The sequence below is a fragment of the Fragaria vesca genome, unplaced genomic scaffold (genome assembly GCF_000184155.1).
Source record: "Fragaria vesca subsp. vesca unplaced genomic scaffold, FraVesHawaii_1.0 scf0513155, whole genome shotgun sequence".
NCBI lineage: Eukaryota > Viridiplantae > Streptophyta > Magnoliopsida > Rosales > Rosaceae > Fragaria > Fragaria vesca.
The window spans coordinates 121,716-132,919 of NW_004443447.1; the positions used below are offsets into that span (position 1 = coordinate 121,716).

The following is an 11,204-nucleotide window of genomic DNA, read 5'->3' on the forward strand; positions in this document are numbered from 1 at the left end:
CTTTTGAGAAAATTAGACAAAAACCCAAAAAACGAAACCCTTTTAAGATAAACTCATACCCATATTTCATTTTAATGTACACTGAATTCACATTATTGAACTTGCCTTATAGGTTTCATTTTTATAATTGAAATTTGTAACCCTTCTTTCCTTGACTCTTTTGCCCTTCCATTTTTTGTTTGTTTTCTTGAGAAGTTTTTGCCCTTCTGATTAAATGAGAAGACATCCCCTAAAAGTAGCTCCTGACTTTTTTCGAATTTAAATAGCTACATCAATTGTAAACTTAAAGCTAGAAATCAAGACAATCACTCTATGCTTTGAGTTTTCTCTTATTTAAAGAGTTTATTTGCTGTCATTGCTTAATTTTTTTTTCTTCTTTTTTACCTTTTGATGGCCTGGGAATTCAATACCGAGATCGCGATACCGATCTTGACCGTTTCGTCCCGATTCCGATTGGTTTGGGATAAAAGTGTAAAAATTTGTTGTCTCGACCCGTCCCGAATCCCAAATCTATGTAAACGAGTTGGATTGGTATTTTTTTTTTTTTTTTTGAAATTAAACCTAACCTCTAGTCAGATGACGCAGATCGATTCTTCTACTGGTACCTCTCCCTCTATCTCTGATTCATTGCCTCAAATTATTGAAGAAACTCCTCAGTTTAGTAATAGTGAGGATACTCAGGCTAGTAAGAAACGTAGTTGGATATGGGAGCATTTCAAAGACTATACAGATAGGAAAGTGATTAAGGTGAAGGGTCAGTGTTTGCTCAAAAATGGTCTAAATCGAAATGATGCCGAGATCCTTGACTACAAATGTTCTTCTGTTTGCGCGGACGTGTCAACTTGCGGCCGAAACTGCCAAACGAGGTTTTGATTGATGTAGTTGTTGGGGAAAAAAAAATGTGCACGAAGCGTAAATGTCACCCAACATAATTTCACTTGTATTCATTAACAGAATAGAGTTTTAATTATGTCTGGTTCGACCCATTCAAGACAGAACGTGTCTCTTAATTACAATCCCTTGTTACAAGGGAACACCCTTTGATTCCATTTATCAAGAAACCATTGTAGGTTTATTTGTTTTTGTGGCTACACCCGAATTTTGGAATGAGTTGCCTACGTACCCAGGAGGGGATCAAGTCACTCGTAGTTCTAGAGTTCCAATAAGTGAATGACTCATTGGAGGGCTTTGATTTAGGAATAGGAGTTTTAATTATGTATGGTTCGACCCATTCAAGACAGAACGTGTCTCTTAATTACAATCCCTTGTTACAAGGGAACACCCTTTGATTCCATTTATCAAGAAACCATTGTAGGTTTATTTGTTTTTGTGGCTACACCTGAATTTTGGAATGAGTTGCCTACGTACCCAGGAGGGGATCAAGTCACTCGTAGTTCTAGAGTTCCAATGAGTGAATGACTCATTGGAGGGCTTTGATTTAGGAATAGGAGTAGTGTTTGAGATGCGGTTGTATCCAGATTATTTGATTCCAGATTGCCTACATACCCTTGCGGGATCAAACCACATGTAGTTTCGGTATTTGGGATTTAAATGGGTAGGTGACCCATTTATTTTGAATTTTTGTTTGGGATATTTGTGAAGGTTTAAAGACCTTGAATTTGGTTTGGGTATTTGATATTTGTGGTGTTTGGGTGAATTTGACTAGTGGAGCCAGATATTCAGATTTTGTGAATTTGACTGGCGGAGTCGAGAATTTGATTTGAAATTTGTGACTGGTGGAGTCAAGGATTTGATTTGAGATTGGTGGTTGCATCTAGTGGGTTGCTAGATTGCCTACATACCCTTTTGTAGGGATCAAACCATTTTAGTTCAGAAATTTGGGTATGCGGTTTTATACCGACTTTTGAGTTGACAGATATACATATTTTTGAATCCGTCAATTGTATTTCTTGTGGACACCCAATTTGGTAGAGTGCCTGCTGATTTCACATGGACACCCGTCGTGCTGAGTTTTGCAGTTGGGGCATGCGACTTGAATTGGGCTTCACACTAACTTGTATTAGCAATGGGTATTTGTAGAGTGGGCTTGTTTCCGTGTCATTTGTAGGAGGCCCATCAGGGACTTGTAACCTTGATGACATCATGTGAAGTGTGAACTACAAACTCTTCTGAAAGCTAACTTCATTCAACAATTGAACATCAGAGGCGTCTTCCCGATTTGACAAGCTCTCTGTGATTATCATGTCGAGGGTAGAGACCGGGTTGCAGATGGAAATCGAATGCAATTGGGAGACAAATTCGAAAGGTTTGCTCCTGTATAAATGGAGAGGCGCCGTCTCTGTTTCTGCACTCCACCTTGATCGAGAGCGCACATTGGGTAATAGCTCCTTCACTTTGACTACCTTTTCTGCTTCTGAATTTTGGGTTGGCATAACTTTGTGGCCACCAATTGACACTCGATTAAGACTTTTGTCTTTTGTGGAGTAAGAGCATACTGGACGTTTCAATTTCAAGGTCTAATTTGCTATCCCAATACCTCAACTATCAATTATCAATTTGTCATTTGATTAACCACATATATATTCATACAACTCCACCGTTTGCTTCATTTGTCCTTTTGCCGAAGTGCTTTACAGACGTGAATAGCCATTAAGTTGGTGGTAGTCTTGCTTTGCTTCGAGGCTTTGAACATAACTTCACATTTTAACAATTGCAGGTCTTGAATCAGGTCTTGGACTTTCCTCCACCACAAACTCTAAGATACCGTTTGAAGAGGTAGATTTGCAGTAGGCTTGTAGACACTTCCTTGTAGACCTTGTATTTGAGACTTTGGGTGCGGCTTCTGTACTTGTAAGACCTCCTGACGATCATATCTTCATACTTCTGAAGCCTTTGTTATTCTGTGCAATTCTTGAATACTCCTCCGATACCAAACCGACGTGGTCTTTTGAGAGGTTATCTTGATATCAAAACATGGCGGCACCGAATGTATTTGCAGATGCCTTGTCTTCTTCTCTGTATTGCGGCTTGTTGCCTTGCTGACTGCCACCACACAAGAAGCAGGAATTTTGATGCATCTTCCGTGGATTCTTTTGGCTTGCTGTAGTTGTCATGGCACTGGTTGTAGACTAGAAGCAGGAACTTTGACGCATCTTTTGGGACTGCTGTGGCCTGTTCCTTTCTTCTTCAGTTGCAGCAAATTGTATGCACGCTGGCATTTGCTGTGAGTACATCGGGGACATCTTCGTCGGAGTACGACTTGAGCCACTTCTTTGGTGCATGACTATGATGTCCTTGCTGCAGTGAAGAGCCATTGGCGAGGTTTTCATGGAACTTTATCAGACGAGTTTTGTCGCAGCTTTAGTCTTGTTGAATCCGGAGCATTGGCATTTGTTGTGAACACGGGGGCAGCTTCATTGAGATATTAGACTTCGTCTTCACTGCTTTTATTTGTTGTAGATGACTTGAGGAGTCACTTCTTTGATGCCTGACTGTGACGTCTTTAATGCAGTGAAGACCCTTTTGAGGCACCTGTTTGAAGATTGCATGTAAAGCTTCTCCAGGCGAGCTTTGTTGCAGCATTTACTCTCGTTGATACCAAAGGTACCATAAACGAGGCTTCTGGCATTTGAGCATGTTGGTGTGGGATTTGATGAGAGGACAAACTCAGAGGTGAAGCGAAATGAGGCTGGTTGGAGTAGTTCTTTACCTTTCTTCACGGCCGGCCCTGTATCAGTGGAGGCCCTAGATGTAAAAGTAAAAAATGAATTTTTATAGAATTTTTTATTAGCCAATCAATTAAAATTAAAAACCTGTTCTAGGATATTCTGTATCTTTCTAGATATTTTTTATGTGTGCCTTGTCCTTATGCCAATAGGATATGTAGTTAGACTAGATCTATGTATTCATATCCTTACCATATTGGTATTGTGTAATTCTTTATATAAAAGGCTCCTATCAATGAATAAGATGATGATTCTCTTACTATCTCTTTGTCCATACTCTTTATACTTCATCACGTTATCATGCACTTTGTTCTAACCCTAGAGTCAATAGCCCATCATTTGTTTTCTAAACCCTAAAATCGGGCAGCCTTGTTTTTCCCAATTTCCGACCAAAATTCCGACTGCCCTCCGCCGGAATTTTATATCCGTAGAAAGCTCTCTCCGTCCCGGATCCAACGCCGCCGGCCTCATCCTAAGAACCGGCCAGAAAGTCTCCGAACCGGCCGCCGGAAGATTCCAGACCGCCACCGCTACCGACCACCGGTTCACCACCTTCCCTTGCTCCGATCAACCTGAATTTTTGACAAAAGCTTCCTCATCCAGAGCTGCTCCTCCTGTCAAATTTTCAGCCCCAAATTCGAAGTAGAAGTAGGCGAAACGTTGTTTCTCCTCTCGGCAGCCTCTAGAAACCCAAACCGGAGGTTCTCGGCCCTGCCTCGGCCGTCGCCGCCGTCGTCACTTCCCGGCTGTCCACTCCACTGCTTTCTTTTCATCCGATCAAGCATTCAAGTGTTTACGGTATGTTTATTTTACAACCCTAAAACTCTTCCAAGTTCAATAACCTCGGGGGAGATAAAGTGTTTTCTCCCCATCTTCTACTTCATTCTATGCTTTGGTCGGTGTATTTGCAGGTACCAAAAATCCTGGAATTTTATTCGCGGGTCAAGAGTGTGTTTGATCACTCTTGTTTCCTTGTCCGGGTTGTGTATGATTAACCCCGACCTATCACCGGATTGTGTTTGATCAATCCGAGGCCTTTTTCCGAATTGTGTTTGATCAATTCACGGCTTTTCCGGATTGTGTGTGATCAATCCGAAGGACAAACCATTAAAAGCATTGTTTGTGACCTCTATCGAGTCTCATAACAACTTGGTTTTGTATGCAAGAGCAATGTAACATTCTGTTCCTTTGAGTTTTGACGTATTAGATACCTAAGGCGGATCTTCGCTTGGTATCTGTGAAACCTTTCATTGGAAAGGATTAAATCACATGTTTTGACCCCCAGGCTAACAAGCCTAGATGCCGAGATTTCACATCTGATACTCTCAAAGTCTTTGACGCGCCACATCGACAAAAGCCTTCAATGGCAATCTGTGCAAAAAGTAATGACCACAAAGTACTGTGGAATGCACTCATGGAGCGTTTCTTGAAACGTTCATATAACTCTATTTGTTGAGTTATTAGTCAATTGGATTGCTTACCACCTTAATTGACTACATATGGGTCACGGCAATGGTAGAAAACACCATGCCGATTTCTAGAAAAGAGGGGGAGGTGCCGCCGGCCCTAATGGCGACACTCCCGGTCTAGACACCAATTATATTTGTCAAAACTACTCACGCCAGCTCATGACAATGCAACTGTTGTGGATCTTTGGATCACTGGTTCAAGATTGTCAAGCTCCTTCAAATTGTGAATGCATACAAAAAGGTACGGAAAATCAATATGAGGACAAGAACGTCATCCTCATGATCGCGAATTTCAAAGATTCGGATCCTGCTCTAGCTACCCATGACTTTGACGTCATCGGCTAGACATTGATTTTCGTTCCAAGCTATATGTACTAAGGCGTTGTATCGACGTCCTTCGTCTATTTGTGACCTCGATGTACTTACATTAGCAATAATGAATGCCTTGAGAATTTTTTCGAAGTTATGAAACTATTCTCCTCTTATGGTTCGTATTAATTTACAAAAAAGACGTACATTCTTACATCGTCCTTAGAAACATGGCATATTGTGCCGATTTTGGTCCCTTCCTTTGAAGGTGACTCATGGCACCGCATCCTCAAGGAGGATCGCTCACGTGTTTCCGGTTATGTCTTCTACCCTATAGCGGATTTTTCATCATCAATTGTTCAACTAGGCTCATCCAAGCTCAGTGTGATGTCTTAGAATTGTCCGAAATTAAGGAGATAGTGGTTTCAAGTGTGCCTCGCACTACCGACCCTCCACGGACATGCTTGGTCATACTGACTTGGAGTTACCGAAAGCTTTTGATTTTGGATCCCCCTACGCTATTAAACCAATTGCCGTCTTGCAAAAGACGTTGAAGACTTATCAAAACCGGAAAATTATCATCATGATCTAATCCTCTAGGTCCTCTCAGTTAGTTTATGTTCATGTCAGGGAGCTTTTGCTAACTAGTCATGGAGTTTACAACCTTAGAACGACCGAAAGGACTTGGTTTTGATCATACACACGTCACTTTTGGCTAAGGCAAAAGCCTACGCCACCTGCAAGCTTCACAGCTTCGCACATGCCAATTCTGCGAAAAACAGCAATCTGTCCCTTATGGACTGTCAACTTCGTTTGAGCTTTGTGAACAGTTCCGGATGAACCAAACAATAAGCTTTATATCATTGGAAATCTCTATGAGTCTAGTTTTCAGAACTTTTTGCGGTTCATCCATATCTATTTTAACGAAGAAGTTATGGCTGTTTTTGTGTGCAAAGGTCATTCTGCGCGGAAATTTTTATGCACTCTTAGGATTGCAGCTTTTCGTAGCTTCTTTCAATCCTTCTAAATGGTTCAAGTGGAACTATTAACTCGCCTATATACTCTTTCCTATAGATATGTCTCATCAAGACATAGAGTGCTTCGCAGATAGTGGAACTATCCACAACATTCTAAGGAACCGGCAACTATCTTTGGATTTTGTGTCTTTGTAAATCTTTTGTGACTACAATGATTGAATCATTCCGGTCATTCAAGGACGCGGTTTAGCTTAAATCTTGATGCCTCATGGCACCATGATCAATGTCACAGATACCCTCTATGCATTGAGAGGCAATCGAACCATATTGAGCTTTAAAGACATTCCTGCTAATAGTTTTCATTTGAAAACACATTGTGAGAATGAACAAGAATTCTTTTGTGTATACCTTCTCATGAATGCGGACTGAAGCGCATCTTGGAGAAATTCATGAGTCAATCTAGTGGATTGTATGTCACTACGATTCAAATATCGAATCCCATGTTGTCGCCAAACATGATATTTGGGACACCAACTCATATAGGCTTTGATTTGACCAAATCGGTCATCCTGGAAGAGACATAATGGTCTAAATTTTGAGAAATTCTCATGGATATCCATTCTTCCGCTCAAAACGAAGACATTCGGGATCTAGCATCACCATGAAGCATGGTGGTGACCTGGGGGACATTGACGTCACCCGAACACGGCTCCAACTTCCCGGAGGCCGTTCGGTCAATTCCTCAAGCAATTGAGGTACACCGATCTTCTCTCGATGTCGCATTGGCCTCCTGCAATGCTCATTGCTCGTTTTGAAAGTCTATTTTTAAGCTAAATTAGGAGTGAGACCCTCCTATGCTAAATGACACAAAAGTGAACATTTCACTCTTACATCAAACTATGTAGATAGATACAACCAACTTACGGACACTTTTTTATGCTTTATGGTGTTGGTTGACGTGTTAACACACTGGTCACGTGTTACACTATTAGTAGCTTATACTGCTTATACTTCTACGGGCTCACTACCCATTCTTTAAAGAAGTTTATCAAGATGTAAGTTGAAGTGTCCTGTACCCCATGTTCACACGCAATACGGTCTCACCGAGGCTACGACCAAGCAACTTTAGCTTGTCGCTCGAACATTATTGATGCGCACCAATCTTTCTATTGCGTCTTGGGGCTATGCAATATTTGCATGCAGCTTTACTATTCTTCTATGACCCACCATCATTGAATATTTTTGTACTACAACTCGTGACTGTGTACCAGGATTGCAATCCTTGAGCTCAAACAAGATTGAAACGGATCTCCAATCCTTGAGCTCGGCTAAATGTTATTTCTAGGTGCCAAATCGCATTGCCACTGCGTACAATGATGGGTCATTTGAAATGAATAAGTATTTAGGTTGGATGTGAACCTCCACCTATAATCCGCATATGTAGAAATCTTGTCAGGCGATCTCTTTCACCGTTATATTACGGATGGTCACTTTGATGAGACAATATTCCCGCCGTTAGGGGGAGATAAGAACACAAATGTTCAAGTGGAACGACGTGAATTGTCGTGAATTGTCCCCACTAAGTCTCATCTTGATCCCAAATGCTTAAAGTGTTAAAGTGACGAGATCACATGCTGCAAATATGTCTGCAAGGATTAATGTCCCATCAAGAGGACATGGCGTGACCAAAAGGTGTTGGTCTTGACGCCATCACTATGGATGATGATATAGTGACGTCATATAGTGGCAAAATTAGTGTCACAAGGCCGTGTGGCTCCCTAAAAGGAGGGAGGCCCTTAGGTTCGATACTTTCTTGCACTAGGAAGAAAGCGAGCTTGGCATAACCTGATCCATTGATTAGTGATACTCAAATCCGTCTCATGAAGTCTGAATTGTGATTATCGTTGGGGGACGCCTCAATGTCAAATCCAATCCATATAGAGATCTCTACAAGTATTACACTAGTGTACATGAGGACGTGGGATAATGAGTCTACTATCAAACCACCTTTCGTTGATGGATATCAACTTAGTTGATTGGCCTAACGGAAAGATGCGATCCAGCATTAACAAAGAGATAGATCCTTGGGCAGGTGATGCCAACACCGCAAGCTAAACCCTATCAACTATACCTTTGTTAGATAGCATAGTGAGAACAAGAGCTTAGACTCACCTTTTGGTGCGGGTCTCTCACGAACACGCACTAAGATCGACTACGATGATATACGCTCTCATAATGGATGTTATTGAACTTCACTACTTTGTTAGTTTGGTAGTTTCCGAATAACTGAACATGCAGCCTATGAATGTGGTCATAATAACATCTCTATGGGATCAGAGATATACATGAAGATCTTAAACGGACTTCATTCATCCTAATCAAGTGACTCCAAACCATAGGAGCATGCGTTTGCTAAATGTATTGAAACGCACATGGACTCTACTTGATTTGAAAGGGATATGGTGAATTATGCCTTTGCATGTTCATTCCGGATTTACATGGACTCTTGATGGCTCAAGAGATGCCAATATGTATCAACATCCGAAGAAAAAGATCTTGGGAAGACACAGTCTCGATAAGGGACTCGATGACTGTATTGATGATGATTTTTCATCAATCGGCTTAGGTGCTCTAATGAAAGTGAGGCCTACATATACTCCCATGATTAGTCAAGGTCTTTGCTCTAAAGAGAGATCCGTTGTTTTGTCTAAAGCAAGATGACAAATATGTGTTAAGAGATGGAGTTCCCATCTAAGTACAATAAGACGCATCAATGTACTCAACACAATACAAAAGACTTGACATCTTATTCACTATGAAAAGTTGTAAAGCTAAGTGTAGCTATGCGCCCACGCAACACCAATGTAATGGCAGTAACTCCTTTTTTAATACTTAATGGTATGAAAGGTTGAGGCTTATTCTATCCCTACATAAAAAAGACACATCAAAAGCGAAATCAGAATCTGCCAAATTTTGTAGGTCAACTTTCACGGGACCTACAAGAAATCTCACTCACTGAAAAATGGTGAAAGTGATACCATTGGAAAGGTCTATGTGTCTACTTTCCAGGGACACCAACCATTTGATCATACCTATCATATTGAGTGAGTTATGGCCGTTTTCGTAAAGTATGACGAATCTGTCCGAGAATCTGATTTTGGCAAAACAGTCAACTTCGACGGGACTTTATGAATAGCTCCTGACGAACCAGAACGTGTGTAATATATGGTTGGAAAGCTAAATGAGTCTAGTTTCTAAAACCGTTTACGGTTCGTTCATATGTATTTCCTAGAGGAAGTTACGACTGTTCTAGTAACTGAAGGTCATGCTGCGCGGAAATCTGATTTCCTGCACGAACTTATGTTTTGAGTTCACAAGCGGCCTTCTCCTCAAGATCTAAGTGTAAAAGATCATTTGAGGACAATACGGCATGATTTAGTTAATCATTGCCCAATGCCACATTTGAAGACATGTTAAAGAGCATTGACATGCTAAGTTGTTGAAACTTCCGTGAATAGTAAAATCAAGAAGAGCCCTATGATTGATGTAAAGATCAGGGGGAGGTGCGAACTTCAGGGGGAGTCTAGCACATACATATATGTCACTATCAAATGTGAAGGGTGCGTTGTACTCTTTTTCTCCTACAATCAAGGTTCAGTTTTTCTCCCACAGGGTTTTTGTGACTTGACGAGGTTTTTGACGAGGCAACAGATCAGCACCATCGGCATATCAGCGCGCGGCACAAGGGGGAGTGTTCTACGATATTTTGTATCTTTCTAGATGTTCTTTATGTGTGCCTTGTCCTTATGCCAATAGGATATGTAGTTAGACTAGATATATGCATTCATATATTTACCATATTGGTATTGTGTAATTCCCTATATAAAGGGCTCCTATCAATGAATAAGATGATGATTCTCTTACTATCTCTTTGTCTATACACTTTATACTTCATCAAAACCTAAGCATTCATAATGGAAGGAAGTTAATCATTTTTATGCTAACAAGTTAATTAGGAAAGTCAAATATCAAATTGAATTCAACAAAATGGAAAGAAATATATATATTTATAGTAAATGACACTTTAGTACTAATTTAAGCTTCTTTTTGCCCATTTAAATGTTTTTAAAAAAAATGTGTCCACTTCAATATAAGGTGTGTGAAATGTGCCTTATTGGACAAAACTTTTCTAATGGGCCCACTTTTAACAGTTTTTTCTGTCAAAAATACCCTCAACCTGTGGACTATATATACCAGACGAGATCGATTTTCAAATTTCTGTTTTGAAGAGAGAGAAAGTTTACGATCGCAGAGAGACAAAGCGATCGTAAATATATGTCAATTTATAAAGTGTATAGACAAAGAGATAGTAAGAGAATCATCATCTTATTCATTGATAGGAGCCCTTTATATAAGGAATTACACAATACTAATATGGTAAATATATGAATACATAGAGAGGACCGACGGCGTTGTTTCAGACGGCGATTTTGAGCTAATTTCCGTCGCGGTTTTCCGGCGGCAGCATAACCTCTCTTCCCGTAGTAGAATTACGTAGTAAATGGAGCTAGATCGGGCTTTGGTTTGCTCTTCGGTTCCTACTCGGTTTGAATCTCTTCAATTCCTCTTTTCTTTATGTTTTTAGTTGAATTATGGTCGCTTCTTGAATGCGTTTCGTTTGCATGTTGTTTTGAAAATTTCTGGATTTTTTGGACTTGTTACTGGGGTAGTAATGTTTGTGATCTATGTCTTATTGTTGTTTT

At 40.4% G+C, this 11,204-nt stretch overlaps 1 non-coding gene across 1 annotated transcript; it reads left to right on the forward strand.

Annotated features, from left to right (window-relative positions):
- The first annotated feature begins 2,150 nt into the window (after positions 1–2,150).
- On the forward strand, positions 2,151–3,455 carry LOC101309214. The gene is made up of 2 exons (XR_185506.1): positions 2,151–2,338; positions 2,678–3,455. It is a non-coding gene; the product is annotated as an uncharacterized LOC101309214 (transcript).
- The last annotated feature ends 7,749 nt before the right edge of the window (positions 3,456–11,204 follow it).